Source organism: Tamandua tetradactyla, chromosome 9 (assembly GCF_023851605.1).
Source record: "Tamandua tetradactyla isolate mTamTet1 chromosome 9, mTamTet1.pri, whole genome shotgun sequence".
Classification (NCBI taxonomy): domain Eukaryota; kingdom Metazoa; phylum Chordata; class Mammalia; order Pilosa; family Myrmecophagidae; genus Tamandua; species Tamandua tetradactyla.
The window spans coordinates 35,364,959-35,387,815 of NC_135335.1; the positions used below are offsets into that span (position 1 = coordinate 35,364,959).

At 36.3% G+C, this 22,857-nt stretch overlaps 1 protein-coding gene across 17 annotated transcripts in view; it reads left to right on the top strand.

Annotated features, from left to right (window-relative positions):
• Window positions 1-22,857, top strand: part of TMCC1 (transmembrane and coiled-coil domain family 1) — a 390,104-nt gene that overhangs the window by 114,529 nt on the left and 252,718 nt on the right. For 9 of the 17 annotated variants that reach the window (XM_077116458.1, XM_077116453.1, XM_077116455.1 and 6 more), the window contains one exon: window positions 9,860-9,902. The exons of the other annotated variants lie outside the window; for them this stretch is intronic. The gene's annotated coding sequence lies outside the window, so the exon portion shown is untranslated. The remainder of the gene's footprint in view (window positions 1-9,859; window positions 9,903-22,857) is intronic. 17 annotated transcript variants of the gene reach the window in all.

Genomic DNA, 22,857 nt, shown 5'->3' on the forward strand with positions numbered 1-22,857 from the left:
GTACAAATTGTGAAGACCTTTGTGACATAGATCCTATTTCTGCTTTATTAATGTATAAATGTAAGTAAGCTTAGGTTAAGTAAGAAACACCAAACCATATGGCTGTATAAGTGGAAAGGCTGTGATTTAAACTGAGTTCTGACTCCATAACCCATTCTCTTACCCAGCTACTGTGCATTATAGAACTTGGACATAAAATAGAGACTGTCAGATGAAGATGGTTGAGATTTGATTTGTTAATTCAATTCAGCAAACATGAATTATGTACTTTTTATGTGCCAGGTACTATAGTGTTATTTTAGATTTTGGTAGAGAGGTGTTGGTTAGACTAAATATAAATTAAACCAAGGGAAGATTTTATTGTGTTACTGTTACTTTGTCTATAATAGTTATAAAAACTGAGTTTTATAAACATTATAGATAGTGTTTATATTGGCTTGCCTTAAAAGTAACTCGGTTGCTTTTGTTTTTAGTTATATTGGAGCATCTGTTTTTGAATATTAACAAAATCTTATATCTTTGTCCTGCATATCCAGTATGGTTGTCATTCATTAAAAATCTTATCTTTGAGCTGCCTTTGGAGAATTAACTAAAAGAGTTTAATAAGAAATTGGAGAATTATTCCAAATACTTTTTAATGTGGTTTATAAAAGTTTCCAACTTGAGAAAAACTCTTTAGGTCAAAATGGAACATAAAGCAATTAACACCAGTATTTCACAAATTCTTTCAAAAAATAGAGGAGTGACATGTCCCAACTCATTCTCTGAAGACTGCATTACACTGATACCAAAACTAGACAAAGACATCACAAGAAAACTAAAGACAAGTATCCCTTATGATTATACATGCAAAAATTCTCAACAATATGCTAGCAAAGCAAATCTGGCAGCATATAAAAAAAAAAGGTTATACACTATGACTAAGAGGAATTCACCCCAGAATGTGAGATTGGTTCAACATATAAAATTCAATCAGTATTATAAATCATATTATTAGAATAAAGGATGGAACCACATGATCATCTCAGTAGACTTAGAGAAGGTTTTTGACTAAATCTAACATCTAAATGAGCACATGATAAAAATATCTAGCAACTGAGAAATACAAAGGAACCACCTCAACGTGATAAATGACATCTATAGAAATTATCCGGTTTTATGGCAAAATCTGAAAGCTTTCCTCCTGAGATCAGAAATAAGATGAGGATCTTACTCTCATGACTTCTTTTTTCATCATTGTACTGAAGGTTCTTGCCAAGGCAGTTAGACCAGAAAAAGAAATAAAAGGCATCCAGTTTAAAAATGTAGAAGTAAAACGGCAAGACTGTGATACTGGCATAATGATAGACCTATAGATCAATGGAATATAATTGAGACTCCAGAGATAAACCCATGCATTTATGATCAATTGACTTTTTTTAAATTGTGAAATATGACATTTATATAAAAAAAGCAATAAATTTCTAAGTACATTTTGACAAGTAGTTATAGAGCAGATTTTAAAATTTGGTATGGGTGACTGTTCCACGATTTCTTGTTTTTTTTGTTCTAGCTGCTCCAAGACAGTGGAGACCAAATAAATACCAATGTAATGATTCAGCAGTCAGACTCATTTGTTAAATCCTATCTTCTCTGTTACACTCCTTCTCTCTTTTTTCTTTTTTTGTGAAGAATAACATATATACAAAATGCAATAAGTTTCAAAGTACATCACAACAATTAGTTGTAGAACAAATTTCAGAATTTCCTGTGGGTTACAATTCCGAACAATTTTAGGTTTTTGCTTCTAGCTGCTCTGAAATACTGGTGACTAAAAGAAATACCAATATGATGATTCAACAGTCATATTCATTTGTTAAACCTGTTCTTCTCTGTATAACTCCACAATCACCTTTGATCTTTCTCCCATTCTTTAAGGGTATTAGGCCATGCCCATTCTAACTTTTTCATGTTGGAAGAGGCTGTCTATATAATATGGGATAGGGGCATGGAATTAGTTGATATTCTGGAGAGGCTGGCCCCTGTGCATTTCAGAACAGATTCCCCGTTCCAGGGATCAATCTGGAGGTTGTTGGTTTCCAGAAAGTTACCCTAGTTCATGGTACTTTTGTAGAATCTTATATAATGCCCTAGGTATTCTTTAGAATTGGCAGGAATGGTTTTGGTAGGGGGTTAGCAAGTTATAATAGGTAGCAATGTCTAATTGAAGCTTGCATAAGGGTGACCTCCAGAGTAGCCTCTACTTGAACTCTCTCAGCCACCGGTACTTTATTTGTTAAATTTCTTTTCCTCCTTTTGGTCAGGATGGTATTGTTGATCCCACGGTACAGGCTCAGGCTCATGCTTGGGAGCTATCTCCCACATCGCCAGGGAGAGTTTCATCCCTGGATGTCATGTTCCATGTAGGGGGGAAGGCAGTGGTTTCCACTGGCAGAGTTGGGCTTAGAGAGGCCACATCCGAGCAACAAAAGAGGTCCTCTGGAGATGATTCTTAGGTATACCTATAGATAGGCTCAGCTTTTCCACTGTGTACATAGGCTTCACAAGAGTAAGCCTTAAGATCAAGGGCTTGACCTATTGATTTGTCCTTAATGTTTATATGGCAGTTGATTTTTGATGAAGGTGCTAAGACAACTCGATGGAGAAAGAAAGTCTTTTTGTGTCCAGGATTTTCAAGAAATGTCTCTCTGAATATCTGTTAGCCCAGAGAATCTCTTACCATTTTTATAAGACATAGATACATAAATATGCCTGACCCCTATTTGGAGAATTAATGTATATCATTATATGCTTTTTGATCATGTATTCTTGTTGGTGAAGAGAACCAGTTTCTTAGGATTTGAAGTACTAGAGAGCACAATAGATTTTTAAAGCATTTTTGTGAGCACATAACCTAAATAAAAATTTTTTCAAGTCATATGGTAAATGGAAGGTCTAAACAATATACAGCTTGTGAAATCACTGAATTATTAAATTCTCAGTGGACTGTCTAGTGTGACTTTAATTCTCACTTTAATGGAACACTGTGTTTTAGTATTTTCGTTTCTCATGATTGCTTATTCATTTATTCACAGAACATTTATTCCTCATCTGTGTGAACCAAAGCACTGAAATTACCTCTTCTTTAGAGTCACTTTTAGTAAAGTTGTCTTTCATTGGCTGCGTTTACTGAGAATAGTAAATACAGAGAAGTTTAATAAAACTACATTCATGATGGAGGATGGCATTCTTCATTGGAGTGACTGAACTTGATTATGTCTTTCTCATTTCTGTCTCATCTCTTAGGTTTCATATCTATGAACTTGGTCAGTCAGGTTCTATAAAACAGAAAGGTTCAAGAACAAATTTTGTTCTGAGCATAAATGAATGGGTTGGGAAAAGATGTTGCTAAATCATGCATTCCCTTAAGAGGTGGTTGGATGTTACCCCATGTAAAATAGAAGAAATAATGACTTCAGAAATAGAACTGTTGAATAAATTTTCAGTTTAGCAAAGCATAAAGGATATATTACCATTTCAGATGACCTACAGTAAAGGAGAAAGAGGATAAATTGGTCACTTTTTTTTTTTAATCTCACAAACGTGGCTGAGTTTAGTTTTGTAACTATTTTCATCCATTTATCTAGAGAGATTAAGGTTGACTCTGGGGTATTTAAAGTTGTTTTTTGCCATATTGAAGTATAATATATGTTCTATGAGTGTTTTTTCCCTTTTCTTTCAACTGACTAAAGGTGAATGCTTAGGGTTTAAAAAATAAACTCTGTCAAGGATTAAAATCTAATAAGTATTCTGCTAGAAAGTACGTAGAATCTATTTTGACTTTTTCCTGATTTTCATTCATTTTAATAGGAATTATGTTTGGTTGGCTCCGTCATTTATTCTGCTCTTTATTCCTTTACCTTTCAAAATTATCAGGAATTTCATTTTGATAGTCCTTTCTATGTTGAGTTCTCAGAAAGGAGTTCCTTCTGAGTGTGATGTAGTTGACATTGTTCAAAACATTAGTTGCTATATGTGACCAAAAAGATGAAAAACCACTTGAAATTTGTGATATCCAAGTTTCTTGTGCATATGTTTGGGAGAGTGAGTATTACCACAGGAGAAATCTTACAGAATTTGATTCTTAGTTTGAAATGAAAGTACAGAAAGGAATGTATTTTCTTTTTTTTCTCTTTTGGCTCTCCTTACACAAAAGTATTTGGAAGACTTAGACCTTATGTTTTCTCCTCACATATGTCACATGATGTTTTTCTGTTGAAGGTGAAATTAGGCAGAATTTCAGACTGTTTTCACTGCTGTTTCAGGGCTTTTTAGTCATTAAGTATACAGAGGATCTTTGGGGTTATTCTGGGGGCTCCTTTTGAAGTCCTTCAAACCTTGGGTGCTTCCAGCCAGTATCAGTGAAGGTTGATTGACATCATCAAATACGACCTCTTTTCAGATTTCTTACTTCCTTCCCTTCATTGGTTATTAACTTTTGCTTTTGATGGTAGATCTTTATTTGTGAATCTTTATTTCAAAAGTTTTTGAAGATCATAGGCTTCTGAGGAAAACCAGATGTCTTTCCTCACTTTCATCTTGAGACTGTAATTGATTACTCATGGGAGTAAAAGAGTAATCTTCTGGGAATATGTGCAGACAGGAGTATTTAAATTCTCTCTATTTTTGCTTCAGAATCTCTCCCCTCCCCCCCTCTTTTCCTTCTTTTAAATCAATTTCTTATTTTCATTCCCATGTATTTGTCCATCTTTATAATCCTAGGACATTCTTAAGAGGCTGAAATTCATAATCGAGTTTGCTTTTTAAACAGACTACCAACTAGGTATGCTGGGTAACTGGCCTTACATTACCTACCTGTCTCCTTTCAGGAGGCGACAAGACATGTCTTAAGATCGATGCAAATGTACTAAGAAATGATGAATATGCAACTATGTGATGTTATTAAGAATTACTGATTGTACATGTAGAATGGAATGATTTCTAATTGTTTTGTTAATTCTTTTTTTAATTAATAAAAAAAAAAAAAAAAAAAGACATGTCTTAAGATAACCAAGTCGTCTAATTTTTAGGTAATAGGTAACATCAATGAAGGAGGTATTTTGAACAAAGATTAAAAGCTTTCATTCTCACTTTTTTCATAAGTTAAATAAGAAATCTAAAATAAAGAATTCAGTTCTCTATCAGCTGCTTCCTTAGAACAGGTTTTTTTTTCCTAAAGGTTTTTTTAAAAAATATTTTAATTGAGAAATCTTCACACATATGCAGTCCATCTATAGTGTACAATCATTGGCTCACAGTATGATCACAGTTGTGTATATATCTCCATGATCATTTTTAGACCATTTACATCACTGCAGAAAAAGAAAAAAATGATACATCCCATATCCCTTATCCCTCCCTCTCACTGACCACTAGTATTTCAATCTACCCATTTTTTTTAACCCCTTACCCCCTTCCCCATTATTTATTTTTATCTTTATTTTTTACTCATCTATCTATACCCTGGATAAAAGGAGCATCAGATAAAAGGTTTTCACAACCACACGGTCATACTGTAAAAGCCATATAATTATATAATTATCTTCAAGAGTCAAGGCAACTGGAACACAATTGAACAGTTTTAGGTACTTCCCTCCAGCCACTCTAATACACCATAAACTAAAAAGGGATATCTATATAATTCATAAGAATAACATCCAGAATAACCTTTCAACTCTATTTGGAATCTCTCAGCCACTTAAACTTTATTTCGTTTCATTTCTCTCTTCCCCCTTTTGGTCAAGAAGTCTTTCTCATCTAATGCTGCTGGGTTCCGGCTCATACCAGGAGTCCTGTCACACATTGCCAGGAAGTTTTATACCCCTGGGAGTCATGTCCTATGTAGTGGTGGAGGGCAGTGAGTTCACCTACCGAGTTGGCTTAGAGAGAGAGAAGCCACATCTGAGCAGCAAAAGATTCCCTTGGGGTGATTCTTAGGCATAATTATAAGTAGGCTTAGCTTCTCCTTTGCAAGAATAAGTTTCATAGGGGCGAGCCCCAAGATCAAGGGCTCGGCTTATTGAATTGGTTGTCCTTAGACCAGATTTTGATTTGCAGATCAAAAAATGCAGGTGTTTACAAGACCATGAATAGAAAATGACCTTTATTGTGGATACCCTTCAAAAATGATGAGGGAAGAGGAAAGAGGCAGAGAAGACAGGGCAGAAACTTCCAGTGTAACCCCTCAACTTAATTTTAGGCCCCTGAAATGAAGTTAAAAACAAAAAACAAAACCCCGACCACCTTAAATTTTATATTGACATTGAATTTATTCCTATACTTGTATAGGATTAATAGGTTCAAATATTTTATCTTCCTCCAGTTTCTGTAATATAAACCATGTTTGTGTAGATGCCAAATGAAATAGTCCACTCTTTGTAACTCCTAAATTCATGACAATGTTGTTTCCGCCTACAGTATTATTCAAAAATAGTTTTTGTAGTTATCAGTGTCCTCTCACTTGTTAAATTCAGCAGTTTTTCCAAGTTTATATCCAGCTTGATCTTTCTGCTGTTCTTTTATGTGATAAACTACTTGTGTAAACTCTTTCTTTGGCTTCTGTGATATTGAACTGTATTTCTGCCTATCAATATCTTTTTAAAGATTACTAATAGTAAATCAAATAATCCTATTTGTGGGTTTTGTCATTTCTGTGGGCTTAGAATTGGTCTGGACCAGCGATGTCCAACAAAAATATAACGCAAGGCACGTGTGTAATGCTACATGTTCTATTAGCCATATTTGAAAACTTAAGAAACAGGTGAAATTAATTTTAATAATAAATCCAAAATATCATTTTAGCATGTAATCAATATAAAATTGAGAGTTTGTGTCCTATTTTTCATACTGTCTTTTTATTTATTTATTTTTTTTAAGGAAGCAAAAGAAGTTTATTTATGCTGGTGGGAGGACGACCAAATTAGCCTTCCCACAGTGATTTTTCAGTTGGCTTTTATACCCGTCAGAGACAAGGAGAATCATTTTAGTTAACAGGTAGTAGAGGTCTAGAGAATTTCAGTAGTTTATTCTACTTTCTTCAGGATTTATATCCTTTGTGACACCTGGGAAAGGGAACTGCCAGTCTATATAGATAAAAGGTTTATTCATATCTGGGTCATACTAAGTCTTTTAAATGCAGTGGTTATTTTATACTTTTAACACATTTCAAGTGCTGAAAGCTACATGTGACTATTGGCTACCATTTTGGACAGCAGAGATCTAGACTAAAATTCTTTAGGATAAGGGGATTAAGGAGTACCCTAAATCTTGACTAGAATTGTTCTAGACTTAAAAATATTAACAATCATGAAATTCTTCTATTGAAACCAAGGAGATGCCATTTTAGGGGTGAACATAAAATCAGTTGAACCTAAAATGAAATTAAGTGAATTAAGTGATATCACTATAGTTACAATAGTCTTATGGAGATATAAACATAAATATCACACCCACAAGGTGGGCTTGAAATAAATATAAAAAAGCCTTTCTTTGGAAAATTGGATCACTTTTCTGTCCCAGTACCTTCTTTGTTTCTCTATCCACCCACCTATCAATCAGCTTTCTTTCTTTTCTTTTTTTCAAAGCAGTTTTATTGAGATATATTCACACATCATACACTCTGTCCAAAGTATGCAATCAGTAGCTCACAGAATAATCAGAGTTTTGCATTCATCACCACAATTCAATTTTAGAACATTTTTCATTACTCCAGAAAGAAAAACTCATACCCTTTACCCACCCTGTTAGCATGCATTTGTGTGGTATATTTGTTACAATTGATGACAGAATATTAAAATACTACTATTAACTGTAGTTCTTAGTTTGCATTAGGTGCATTTTTCCATATTCCTTATGATAGCTATGTACATTTGCTCTAGATCATGAAAGAACATTCATAATTGTACTATGAAGCGGAGTCATCCTCCATAACAGAGTTCATTGTATTATTATACAGTCCTGTGTTTTATCCTCTAGCTTTCCTTCTAGTAATATACATGACCCTACATGTCCCCTTTCAGCCACAATCACACATATAATTCAGTACTGTTAATTATACTCACCCGGATGTGCTACCATCATCTCTGTCCTTCCAGACATTTACTATCAACCTAATTAAAAATTCAGCACAAATTATAAGCATCAGCTCTCCATTCTCTAACCTCATTCTATCTCTTGGTAACCTATAATCTAGATTTTAACTATGAGTTTGCGTATTATAATTAATTCATATTAGTGAGCTCATATAATGTGCTTTTTGTGTCAGTCTTATTTCAGTCAACATAATGTCCTCAAGTTGACATCCATGTTGTCGCATGCATCATGACTTCATTCCTTCTTACTTCCGAATATTATATCCTGTGTATATTCCATATTTTGTTGATCCATTCATCAGTTGATGGACACTTGGGTTGTTTCCATCTTTTGGCAATTGTGACTAATGTCATTATGAACGTTGGTGTGTAAATTTCTATTCACGTCCCTGCTTTCAGTTCTTCTGAATATATATCTAGTAGTGGGGTTGCTGGATCATATGACAGTTCTATACTTAACTTCCTGAGTCACCACCAAATGTCTTTCTTCTACAGCGGCTGTACCATTTTACATTCCCACCAGCAGTGAAAAAGTGTTCCTATTTTTCCACATCCTCTTCAGTGCTTGTAGTTTTCTATTCTTTTTTCAGCTTTAAACCATTTTTATTATTTACAGTTTTTGGATTGTTTTGGATTCAGACCCTGTAAATCTATAAAGGAGTTTTAAAAAGAAAATAAAAGAACTGCTCATTCAAGGGGAGATGGGGAGATAGAGATGCAGGGATAGCTGTTGATTAAGACCTAACCTAAGGCATTTGCATTGGTATTAGAGAGAAGAAGACATGTTTAAGAAATGTTTAGGCAATGGAATTTGCACCTTTTTTTTTTTAAATTTTTTTTATTAATCAAAAAAAAGAAAAGAAATTAACACAACATTTAGAAATCATTCCATTCTACACATGCACTCAGTAATTCTTAGTATCATCACATAGATGTATGATCATCATTTCTTAGTACATTTGCATCGATTTAGGAAAAGAACTAGCAAAACAGCAGAAAAAGATATAGAATGTTAATATAGAGAAGAGAATTAAAATAATAATACTAATAAAATATATATATATATATATAAAGGAAAAAGAAAAAAACAAAAACAAAAGATACAAACAAACAAACAAACAAAAAACTATATTTCAGGTGCAGCTTCATTCAGTGTTCCAGCATAGTTACATTACACTTAGGTATTATTGTGCTGTCCATTTTTGAGTTTTTGTATCTAGTCCTGTTGCACAGTCTGTAACCCTTCAGCTCCAATTACCCATTATCTTACCCTATTTCTAACTCCTGCTGGTCTCTGTTACCAATGATATATTCCAAGCTGATTCTCGAATGTCGGTTCACATCAGTGGGACCATACAGTATTTGTCCTTTAGTTTTTGGCTAGACTCACTCAGCATAATGTTCTCTAGGTCCATCCATGTTATTACATGCTTCATAAGTTTAGTCTGTCTTAAAGCTGCATAATATTCCATCGTAGGTATATGCCACAGTTTGTTTAGCCACTCGTCTGTTGATGGACATTTTGGCTGTTTCCATCTCTTTGCAATTGTAGATAATGCTGCTATAAACACTGGTGTGCAAATGTCCGTCTGTGTCTTTGCCCTTAAGTCCTTTGAGTAGATACCTAGCAGTGGTATTGCTGGGTCGTAAGCCATTCTGCCAGTCTATGTCTTTTGATTGGGAAATTCAGTCCATTAACTTTTTTTTTTTTTTTTTTTTTACATGGGCAGGCACCGGCACCGGGAATCGAACCCAGGTCCTCTGGCATTGCAGGCAAGTATTCCTGCCTGCTGAGCCACCATGGCCCCAGTCCATTAACTTTTAGTGTTATTACTGTTTGGATAATATTTTCCTCTACCATTTTGGCTTTTGTATTATATATATCATATCTGATTTTCCTTCTTTCTACACTTTACTCCATACCTCTCTCTTCTGTCTTTTCGTATCTGACTCTAGTGCTCCCTTTAGTATTTCTTGCAGAGCTGGTCTCTTGGTCACAAATTCTCTCAGTGGCTTTTTGTCTATAAATGTTTTAATTTCTCCTTCATTTTTGAAGGACAATTTTGCTGGATATAGGAGTCTTGGTTGGCAGTTTTTCTCTTTTAGTAATTTAAATATATCATCCCACTGTCTTCTAGCTTCCATGGTTTCTGCTGAGAAATCTACACATAGTCTTATTGGGTTTCCCTTGTATGTGACAGATTGTTTTTCTCTTGCTGCTTTCAAGATCCTCTCTTTCTCTTTGACCTCTGACATTCTAACTAGTAAGTGTCTTGGAGAACGCCTATTTGGGTCTATTCTCTTTGGGGTGCGCTGCACTTCTTGGATCTGTAAATTTAGGTCTTTCATAAGAGTTGGAAAATTTTCAATGATAATTTCTTCCATTAGTTTTTCTCCTTCTTTTCCCTTCTCTTCTCCTTCTGGGACACCCACAACACGTATATTTGTGCGCTTCATGTTGCCATTCAGTTCCCTGATCCCCTGCTCAAGTTTTTCCTTTCTTTTCCCTATAGTTTCTGTTTCTTTTTGGAATTCAGATGTTCCATCCTCCAGTTCACTAATTGTAGCTTCTGTCTCTTTCGATCTACCATTGTAGGTATCCATTGTTTTTTCCATTTTTTCTTCTTTGTCCTTCACTCCCATAAGTTCTGTGATTTGTTTTTTCAGATTTTCTATTTCTTCTTTTTGTTCAGCCCATGTCTTCTTCATGTCCTCCCTCAATTTATTGATTTGGTTTTTGAAGAGTTTTTCCATTTCTGTTCGTATATTCAGCATTAGTTGTCTCAGCTCCTGTATCTCATTTGAACTATTGGTTTGTTCCTTTGACTGGGCCATATCTTCAATTTTCCGAGCGTCATCCATTATTTTCTGCTGGTGTGTGGGCATTTGATCAGATTTCCCTGGGTGTGGGACCCGGCTGGTTGAAAGGTTTTTCTGTGAAATCTCTGGGCTCTGTTTTTCTTTTTCTGCCCAGTAGGTGGCGCTTGTGGCACTCGTCTGTCTGCGGGGCCCACCAGTAAAAGATGCTGTGGCTCCTTTAACTTGCCAATCCGAATCTTGCAGTCGGCCCGGGAAACCGCACGTGGAGGGGGGGTAGCCGGCCGCCGCGGCTTAGAGGAGTGCCGGTCCATATTGCCCAGCTGGCCCGAGACGCCAAGCGTGGCGGGAGGGCCCCGCTATCCAACGTTCCCAGTCAGACCGGGGAGCCACGTGCGTGGAGGCGACCCCAGTCGCCGGCCGCCCCGGCTGGGAAAACGCGCACCCCTCGGGTATCTCACTGCAGCGGATTCTCCCTGCCCGTTCAGCCGTTTCAGAATGGGGTACGCTGTCTTTTTGGTCTCTGTCGTGGCTCCGGGAGCTGTTTCCTATTGTTTCTGTTTCTTTAGTTGCTGTTCTGGAGGAGGAACTAAGACCTGCGCGTCTTACTAAGCCTCCATCTTCTCCCTGCACCTTTTTTTAATGACAGAGGTAAAAGAGAAGAATAAAAGGCATATAAAAAAATAAAGATAAAGCTTTGTTATGTCATAGGCATCTGATTGTATGGAGATGCTATTTAATTAGAAAGGAAAAATAAGGGCTTGGGGGAGGAGAGAACTGCACTGTTTTGGTTAAGACAGAAGGATGCCAAGTGTATCTCTGCTGAGTGTTCTCCCCTTTCCCAGATACAGGCACCATCTATGGGCCTTCCATTGTACCCAAGGGTCCAGAAATCTCAGTATTTGTAGTTTTCTGTTTGCTTTAATAGTGACCATTTTAGTAGGTGTGAAATGATATCTTGTGGTTTTGATTTCACTTTCTGATAGCTAGTGACGTTGATGTTGAGTATCATTTCATGTGCCTTTTTTGTCATTTGTATTTCCTCTTTAGAAAAATGTCTATTCAAGACTTTTATCCATTTTTATAGTGAAATATAACCTATATAAAAAAAGTAAAAAATAGAAAAAAGGAAAAATAAAAATTTTCAGAATACATTTTAACAAGTAATTACAGAACAGATTTCAGAGTTTTGTATGGGTTGCCATACCATACATTTTCAGGTTTTACTGTGTAGCTGCTCCAAAACACCAGACGCCAAAAGTAAAACAGTATAGTGGTTTAGGAGTCATACCTGTCTGTTAAATCCTATCTCCTCTATTATAACTCCTCTTTCTCCTTTGAATCTATAAGGGTCTTTGGGCTGTGCCCATTCTAACTTTTTTTATGTTGAAAAGGTATATCAATATAGGATAGGGGGGTGGAATTAGTTAATATTCTTGGAGAGGCTGACCCCTCTGGTTTTCAAGATTTATATGTTCTAGGAACTCGCTTGAAGGTTCTCACTTTCAAGAAAGTAAACTTAGTGCATGAGACTTTTGTAGAGTCTCAGTTAGAGCTGTGTTAGTCAAGGTTCTCTAGAGAAACAAAACCAACAGGAGAAATCTGTAAAATTGAGATTTATAAAGGTGTCTCATGCAGCTATGGGAATGGGAGAGTCCAAAATCCATAGGGCAGGCTGTGAAGCTGGCAGCTTCAATGAAGGATCTGAATGAACTCCACAGAAGAGGCTTTCTGGCTGAGGAAGCAGTGAAAGAGTCTTTCTTCTCCCTTAAAGGCTTCAACTGATTGGATTGTCTTATTGTGGGAGACATGCCTTAGTGGAGTGTAAATGTAATCAGCTGCAGGTGCAGTCAACTGACTGATGACTAAAAACACCAGCCTTCTAGCCAGAAATATCCTTGCAGCAACGGTCAGGCCAGTGTTTGCATAGATTTGGCATAATCATTTGGCCAAGTTGACACTAGAACCTAACCATCACAGAGCCCTAGATGTTCTTTAGAGTTAATAGGAATGATGTTGGTTGGAGTTTGGCAAACCATGACGATTAACGATATATAGTGAAGCTTGCACAAGAGTAACCTCCAGAATAGCCGCTCAGCTGCATTTGAACTCTGTTTGCCACTGATACCTTACTTTGTTGCATTTCTGTTCCCCCTTTTGGTTTGGAATACATTGTTGCTCCCACAGTGTTTTACCCATTTTTGAATTTAGTTTTGTCTTTTTGTCATTGAGTTGTAGGTTTTCTTTATATATTCTGGTTATTAAACCCTTAGTGGATATGTTTTACAAATATTTTCTCCCATTGAATAAGCTGCCTTTTCACCTTTTTGAACAAGTTCTTTGATACACAAAAGTATTCAGTTTTGAGGAGGTCCCATTTATCTATTTTTTGTTGTTGCTTGTGCTTTTGGTGTCAAGTCTGAGAAATCTCTGCCTACCAAAAGATGTTGAGTTTTATGGTCCTGTCTCTTATATTTAAGTCTCTGATCCATTTTGAATTAGATTTTGTATAAGTTTTGAGACAGGGTCCTCTTTCATTCTTTTGGATATGAATTTCCAATTCTCCCAGCATGACTTACTGATGAAACTGGTCTGTCCTAGTTCAGTGGACTCAGTAGCCTTGTCAAAAATTAGTTGACCATAAATATCTGGGTCTACTTCTAAACTCTCAATTTGGTTCCATTGTACAATATACCTATCTTTATGACAGTAGCATGCTGTTTTGACTATTGGGCTTTGTAATATGCTTTGAAGCCAGGCAGTGAAAGTCCTCCAGCTTCGTTGTTGTTTCCTAGCATGAGATCCTGAACATGCTTCTGTATGTTTTCTTCTAGGAGTTTGATAGTTCAGTTCTTACATTATGTCTTTGATCTATTAATTTTTTTTTTTAACATGGACAGGCACTGGGAATCAAACCCAGTCTCTGGCATGGCAGGTGAGAATTATGTCTTTGATTTATTTTGAGTTTATTTTTATTATGGTGTGAGTTTGGAATCCCCCTTTTTGTTTTGCAATGGAGATCCAGTTTTCCTGGCAACATTTGTTAGACTATTCTTTCCCCATTAAAACAACTTGTCAGTAATTTATTGCCACCTTGTTAACAATCATTTGGCCATAAATATGAAGTTTTGTTTCAAGGCTCTTACTTGTATTCCAATGGTGTATATTTCTCTCCCTGTGCTGATACCATGCTGTTTTGATTACTGTGTTGTTTTGTAATAAGTTTTAAGATTGGGTGGAGTGAGTCCTCCGTAGGACTTCATTATGCTTTTTCATGATGGCTCTAGCTATTCAGGGACCGTTACCCTTCCATATAAAATTGATTGGCTTTTCCATTTCTGCAAAGAAGGTTTTTGGAATTTTGACTGGGACTGCATTGAATCTATAAATTATTTTGGGTAGTATTGACATCTTAATGATATTTAGTCTTTTAATCCATGAACATGGAATATCTTTCCATCTATGTAGGCATTTAAAAATTTCTTTTAGCAGTGCTTTGTAGTTTTCTGTATATAAGTCCTTTACATCCTTGGTTAGATTTATTCCTATATATTTGGGTTTTTTTTGTTGCTGTTTTAAATGGATTTTTTTTCTTGATTTCTTGTTCCAGTTCTTCATTGCTTGTGTATGGAAACACTATTTTTGGGTGTGCTCATGCACACTGCCACTTTCCTAAATTCATTTATTAGTTCTAGGAGCTTTGATGAAGATTTTAAAGAATATTCTGTATGTAGGATCATATCATCTTCACATAGGGGAAGTTTACTTCTTCTTTTCCAATGTGGGTGCCTGTTGTTACTATTTTTTGGCCAGTTGCTCTGGAAAGAATTTGCAGTACAGTGTTGAGTAACATTGGTGACAGTGGGCATCCTGTCTTGTTCATTACCTTAGAGGAAAAACTTTCAGTCTTTCACCACCAAGTAGAATGTTAGTTGTGGGCTTTTCATGTGCCCTTTTTCATGTTGAGGAAGTTTCCTTCTATTCTAGTGTTCTAATTGTGTTTATCAAGGAAGGGGGCTATATTATGTCAGATGCCTTTTCTGTGTTGATCATTTGTTTTTTTTCTTTTCATTCTGTTAATGTGGTATGTTATATTATATGGTTTTCTCAAGTTGAACCACCCTTGCATACCAGGGATAAATTGCACTTGATCTTGGTGTATAATTCTTTTAATATGCTGTTGGATTGATTCAGTGTGCTAGGATTTTGTTGAGGATTTTTGCGTCTATATATATAAAACATATTGTTCTGTAGTTTTCTTAGTTTGTGATATCTTTACCCAGCTATGATATGAGGTGATGTACGCCCTGTAGAATGGGTTAAGGAGTGTTCCCTCCTCTTCAATTTTTTGAGCAGAATTGTAATTAAGTCTTCTTGGAATGTTTGTAGAATTACCCTGTGAAGCCATCTAGTCCTGGGCTTGTTTTGGGGTGGGAGGTTTTTGGTGACTGATTCTGTCTTTTTACTAGTAAGTGGTTTATTGAGTGGTTTATTGAGATCCATTTCTTCTTGAGTCAGTATGAATAGTTTGTGTGTTTCTAAGAATTTTCCCATTTCATCTAGGTTATCTACTTCATTGGCATACGTTGTTAATATTACCCACTTACAGTCCTCTTTATTTCAGTACAGTTCATATCTATATCCCCTTTTTCACTTATGATTTTTATTATTCTATCCTCTGTCTTTTTTTTTTTCATCAATCTAGCGAAAGGTTTGTCAATTTTCTTGATCTTTTTGAAGAACCAACTTTTGGGTTTGTTCATTTTCTTTTTTTTCTATTCACTTATCTCCAAAGTGATCTTTGTTATTTCCTTTCAACTGTGTGCTTTTTCGTTTTTTTTCTTTTTCTCATTCTTCAAGTTCTGAGGTTAGGTCTCTGATGTGAAGTCTTTTTTTTTTAAGGTAAGCATTTAGAGTTATAAATTTTCTTCTCAGCCCTGCTTTCACAGTCTCCCTTAAATTTTGATACATTGTATTCATTTTCATTCACCCTAAGGTATTCCCTAATTTTGCATCAGATTTCCTCTTTCTCCTATTGGTTGTTTAAGAATGTGTTGTTTAATTTCTACATATTTGTGATATTTTTATTTCTCTCTCTGTTGATTTCTAGTTTCATATATGTCTGTTAGGTCTAGTTGGTTTAGTGTATCATTCAAGCCCTGTACTTCCTTATTGACCTTCTGACCTTTATTGACTAGATGTTCTCTCCCTTATTGAGTATGTGTTAAAGAGTCCTACGTTTAACATAGAGCTTCTCCCTTCCAATCTGTCAGTATTTGCTTCATGTATTTTGGCCTCTGCTGTTTGGTGTATATATATTTATAGTTGTTACATCATCTTGTTAAATTGTTCTCTTTATCAGTATGTAATGGACATCTTTGTCCCTTGTAACTGCTTTTGACTTAAGGTCTATTTTATATGATATTAGTATAGGCACCCTAGCTTACTTTGGTTTCTATTTGCATAATATATTTTTTTCCAACCTTTCATTGTCAACCTACTCGTATCTTTGACTTTAATGTGAGTCTTTCACAGATAGCATATAGTTGGATCATGCTTTTTTGTTTATCCCATTGTGGCTATCTCTGCCTTTTGACTGGAGAGTTTAATCTATTTACATTTAAAGTTACTACTGATAATAAGGTCTTTCTTCTGCCATTTTGCTATTTAGTCTGCTGGCATTTATAATTACCCAAATGGTTCCCTTTACAGCAGGTATTTATTTCTTCACACTGCTTTGAATCCCTGCCTGGTGTCCTTTCGTTTCAGTCTGAAGAACTCCTTTTAGTATTGTTTTTAGGGCAGGTCTAATGATGATGTACTCCCTTAGCTTTTGTTCATCTGAAATGTCTTAATCTCTCCCTAATTTTTGAAAAAGAGTCTCACTGAATATAAAATTCTTGACTGCCAGTTGTTTTCTTTTAGCATTTTAAGTATTTCAACCTACTGCCTTCTTGCCTCCATGTTGTTTTTTTTTTTTAGTATTTTTATTGTGCACAACAAACAAACATACAAACATTCTTGACATACAAACATTCTATACACGGTGTACAATAAATGGTTCACAATATTGTCACATAGTTATGTATTCATCACCATGATCACTTTTCTGGCCTCCGTGGTTTCTAATGAGAAATCAGCCCTTGTTCTTATTGGAATTTCCTTATATATAACAATTTGTTTTTCTCTTGCAGATTCGGAACTCTCTCCTTGTCTTTTGCATTTGATATTGTAATTGATATGTGACAGGGTTTGTTTTTCCTTATGTTCAGTCTGTTTGGTATTCTCTGAGATTCTTGGATATGCATATTCACATCTTTTCCTAAGTTTGGGAAATCCTCTGTCATTATTTCTTTGAATATTTTTTCTACACCCTTCTTTCTTATCCTTTGAGACTCCCCTAACACTTATTTAGGTTTGTTTGATGGTCACCCATAGCTGTCTTAAGGCTGTTTTTGTTTTAATATTTCTTTTTTGTTTCTGCTCCTCAGGCTGACTCATTTCATGTATTTTGTCTTTATGTTCACTGATTCATTCTTCTGCCAGCTCCCTACTCCTCTTGAAACCCTCCTGAATATTTATCATTTCAGTTATTGAAGTCTTCAGCTCCAGTAGTTCTGATTCCGATTGAAAATTTCTACCTCTTTTATTCATTATAGTATTTATTTATTCATCAGAATTCCTGATATCCTGTACTTCTTTCTGTGTACTTTCCTTCATCTTCTTTTTAAGCATTTTAAAGATTTTTTTAAAGGCTTTATTTGGTATTTCTACATTCTCCTCATCTTTGGATGTGCCATCATTTCCTGTTTCTTTGTCTTGTACTTATTTGTGGCACAGTGTTTTAGTTTGCTTAAGTTGCTAGAATGCAACACATCACAGATGTATTGGCTTTTAACAAGGGGAGTTTAATGAGTTGCTAGTTCACAGTTCTAAGGCCGAGAAAATGTCCCAATTAAAACAAGTCTATAGACATGTCCAGTCACAGGCATCCAGGGAAAGATACCTTGGTTCAAGAAGGCCAATGAAGTTCAGGGTTTCTCTCTCAAGTGAGAAGGCACATGGCGAACACAGTCAGGGCTTCTCTCTTGGCTGGAAGGGCACATGGTGAACACGGCGTCGTCATCTGTGGCGTCGTCATCTGCTAGCTTTCTCTCCTGGCTTCCTATTTCATGAAGCTCCCCGGGAGGCGTTTTCCTTTTTCATCTCCAAAGGTTGCTGGCTCGTGGACTCTCTGCATCTCATGGCTACATCGTTCTGCTTTCTCTGAATCTCTCATTCTCCAAAATATTTCCTCTTTTATGGGACTCAAAAACTAATCAAGACCCACTCAAATGGGTGGAGACATGTCATCCCCTAATCCAGTTTAACAACCATTCTTGACTAAATCACATCATCCAGGGAGATGATCTCATTACAGTTTCAAACATACAGTATTGAATAGAGATTATTCTACCTTTATGAAATGGAATTTATATTAAAACATGGCTTTTCTTAGGGGGCATACTTCCTTTCAAACCAGCACACTTCCTTATTCACTGCTTAAATTACCCTGGGATACATCGGGGCATCACACTAACCTGATTAAACCAGCAAGGTCTCACACCCTTTTCAAGATTCCATGTACTTATGGTGTTCAACTAAAGTGACCATACAAGTTAAGTTAGGTAATACACTACCCAAAATATAAATTTTGCACCAACTAAACATCTCTTGCTTTGGTCTTTGGTCTTCAACAGAAGTTGAAGTTTTAAAATATGGACGATATCATCCTTCACCCTGTATTCTGATCTACCCCAGACCTGTCCACATCAGCTTCATTCATATCTCTTGTCGAAGTCAGATTCTTTTTTAAACTTTAAAAAAAATTTTTTATTAATTAAAGAAAAATTACAAGAAACACAAACATTCCCAACACATACACTCAGCAATTCACAATATCATCACATAGTTGCATAATCATCATCATGATCATTTCGCAGAACATTAGCATCAATTCAGAAAAAGAAATAAAAAGACAACAGAAAAATATAACAAAGAAAAAAAAAATTACATGCCATACCCATTACTGATCCCTTTCATTGATCACTAGCATTTCAAACTAAATCTGTTTTAACATTTGTTCCCCCTATTATTTATTTTTATTCCATATGTTCCTCTCATGTGTTGACAAGGTAGATAAAAGGAGCATCAGACACAAGGTTTTCACAATCACACAGTCACATTGTGAAAGCTATATCATTGTACAATCATCATCAAGAAACCTGGCTACTGGAACACAGCTCTACATTTTCAGGCAGTTCCCTCCAGCCTCTCCATTTTCTCTTGGATAACAAGGTGATATCTACTTAATGCATAAGAATAACCTCCAGGATAACCTCTTGACTCTGTTTGGAATCTCTCAGCCATTGACACTTTGTCTCATTTCACTCTTCCCCCTTTTGGTCGAGAAGGTTTTCTCAATCCCTTGATGCTGGGTCTCAGCTCATTCTAGAGTTTTTCTCAATCCCTTGATGCTGAATCTCAGCTCATTCTGGGACTTCTGTCCCACGCTGCCAGGAAGATACACACCCCTGGTAGTCGTCCCACGTAGACAGGGGGAGGGTGGTAAGTCGGCTTGCTGTGTTGGCTGGAGAGAGAGGCCACATCTGAGCAACAAAAGAGGCTCTCTTGGGGTGACTCTTAGGCTTAATTTTAAGTAGGCTTGATCTATCCCCTGTGGGGTTAAGTTTCATATGAACAAACCCCAAGACTGGGGGCTCTGCCTATAGCTCTGGTTGCCCACACTGCTTGTGAGAATATCAAGAATTCAACTTGGGGAAGTTGAGTTTTCCCCCGTTCTCACCATTCCCTGAAGGGGGCTTTGCAAATACTTTTCCACTCACTGATCAGATCGCTCTGGGATTCATCATGGCATCACTTGGACAAACCAACAAAATCTCATGTCCTATGCAAAGTTCCATGTACTTAAGGTGTTCAATCAACTATCTACATAAGTTATATTAGGGGATGCACTAGTCAAAGTATAGATTTGTACCAAATAAACATTTTTTGCTTTAGTCTCACACATTAGTTGAAATTTTAAACTATTAAGTACCATCTATTTTCAGCACACTGCAGTAACGGCATTCTTTTGTTCTTCCTCATGCAAAAACATTTTTTAAGTTTGTACATTTAGTCACTATCATGATACACTCTAGGCATTCCTAGATTACACCATCTCAATCTTTATCATCTATCTTTCTTTGTAATTTCATTTATGCCCCAACCCTCCTCCCTCTATCATTCTCATATTCAGCTTCATTCAGTGTTTTAACATAATTGTATTACAGTTAGGTAATATTGTGCTGTCCATTTCTGAGTTTTTATATTCAGTCCTGTTGCACAATCTGTATCCCTTCAGCTCCAATTACCCAATATCTTACCCTGTTTCTATCTCCTGATGGTCTCTGTTACCAACGAAATATTCCAAGTTTATTCACTAATGTCAGTTCATATCAGTGAGACCATACAATATTTGTCCTTTTGTTTCTGGCTAATCACACTCAGCATAATGTCCTTAAGGTTCATTCATGTTGTTACATACTTCATAACTTTATTCTGTCCTACAGCTGCGTAATATTCCATCTTATGTAAATGTCACAGTTTGTTTAGCCAACTCTCTGTTGATGGACATTTTGGCTGTTTCCATCTCTTGGTAATTATTAATAATGCTGCTATAAACATTGGTGTGTAAATGTCCATTTGTGTCCTTGGCCTCGTGTCCTTTGAGTAGAGACAGCATATAGATGGGTCCTGTTTTTTTTTTAATTTTTTATTAATTAAAAAAACGAATTACAAGAAGCACAAACATTCCCAACACATACACTCAGCAATTCACAATATCATCACATAGTTGCATATTCATCATCATGATCATTTCCCACACATTTGCATCAATTCAGAAAAAGACATAAAAAGACAACAGAAAAATAAAACAAAAACAGGAAAAAAAATTTTACATACCATACCCCTTACCCCTCGCTTTCATTGATGATGGGTCCTGTTTTTTAATCCATTTGCCAGACTATGTCTTTTGATTGGAGAGTTTAATCCATTAACATTCAGTGTTATTAATGCATGGGTAGTACTTTCTTCTACTATTTTGCCTTCTGGATTTTATATGTCATATCTAATTTTCATTCTATTTACCTTTACTCATAGTCTTCGTTTCTACACTTCTCCACACCTCTCTCTTCTGTCTTTGTATCTGTCTCTAGTGTTCCCTTTAGTATTTCTTGCAGAGCTGGTCTCTTGGTCACAAATTCTCTCTGTGATTTTTTTGTCTGAAAATGTTTTAATTTCTCCCTCATTTTTGAAGGACAATTTTGCTGGATTTAGAATTCTTGGTTGGCAGTTTTTCTCTTTTAATAATTTGAATATATTATCCCACTGTCTTCTCACCTCCATGGTTTCTGCTGAGAAATCTGCGCATAGTCTTATTGGGCTTCCCTTGTATGTGATGGATTGCTTTTCTCTTGCTGCTTTCAAGATCCTCTCCTTCTCTTTGACCTCTGACATTCTGATTATTAAATGTCTTGGAGTACTTCTATTTGGATCTATTCTCTTTGGGGTATGCTGCACTTCTTGGATCTGTAATTTTAAGTCTTTCATAAGAGTTGGGAAATTTCCAGTGATAATTTCCTCCATTAGTTTTTCTCCTCCTTTTCCCTGCTCTTCTCCTTCTGGGACACCCACAACACGTATATTCGTGTGCTTCATATTGTCTTTCAATTCCCTGAGTCCCTGCTCATATTTTTCCATTTTTTTTCCCTATAGTTTCTGTTTCTTGTTGAATTTCAGATGTTCCATCCTCCAGTTTTGAAATCCTATGTTATGTCTCTTGAAATCTACCATTGTAGGTTTCCATTGTTTTTTTCATCTCTTCTACTATGTCTTTCATTCCCATAAGTTCTGTGATTTGTTTTTTCAGACTTTCAGCTTCTTCTTTTTGTTCTTTCCTTGCCTTCTTTATGTCCTCCCTCAATTCATTGATTTGGTTTTTGATGAGGTTTTCCATGTGTGTTCATATATTCTGAATTAATTGTTTCAACTCCTGTATGTCATTTGAATTGTTGGTTTGTTCCTTTGACTGGGCCATATCTTCAATTTTCTTAATGTGATTTGTTATTTTTTGCTGGCATCTAGGCATTTAATTACCTTAATTATTCTGGAGATTGCTTTCACTTCTTTTATCTAGGGTTTTCTTGCTGGATGAATTTGTTGTCTGTCTGTTCTTTGACATGCAGTTCAGCTTTATCTGGACCTTTAGCTTAAGTTTTGTTTAACAGAGGAGGATTTTTCAGTTCTTGTTTTCTTGTTTCTTGCCCTGCTTGTGTGGTGCCTTCCCCCCACCACACACACACTTAGGAGGGTCTACTTAGATATTATAGACCCCCGCCAGATTTTCCCAGACCAAACTGGCCTCCTATCAGGAGGAAAGAGTCACCTGCTTCAGTTTTCCCCGAGGGTGAGACCCAGCAGGTTGAAAGACTTTCCTGTGAAATCTCTGGACTCTGTTTTTCTTTTCCTGTCCAATATGTGGCGCTTGTCTGACTGCAAGTCCCACCAGTTTAAGATGATACAGTACCTTTAACTTTGGCAGACTCTCCCTGCTGGGGGCATGGTGGAGACAGAGGAGAGGTTGTAGGCTGGTTTTAATGGCTTCAAATTACGAAGCCCTGGTGTCTGAATTCCTTGATGGAGGGATTCCACCTGAGTTGGGCTCCACCCCTCCCCTGGGAAAGGCACAGGCTCTTGACAAGCCCCCAAAAGAGCTCACTTCTGCCTATGCCTGGGGCAGTTGCAGCCTGAAAAATCCTGCTGCTGTATCCAGAGGCAGTCAAGCCTTTGTAGATACACAACCACAAAA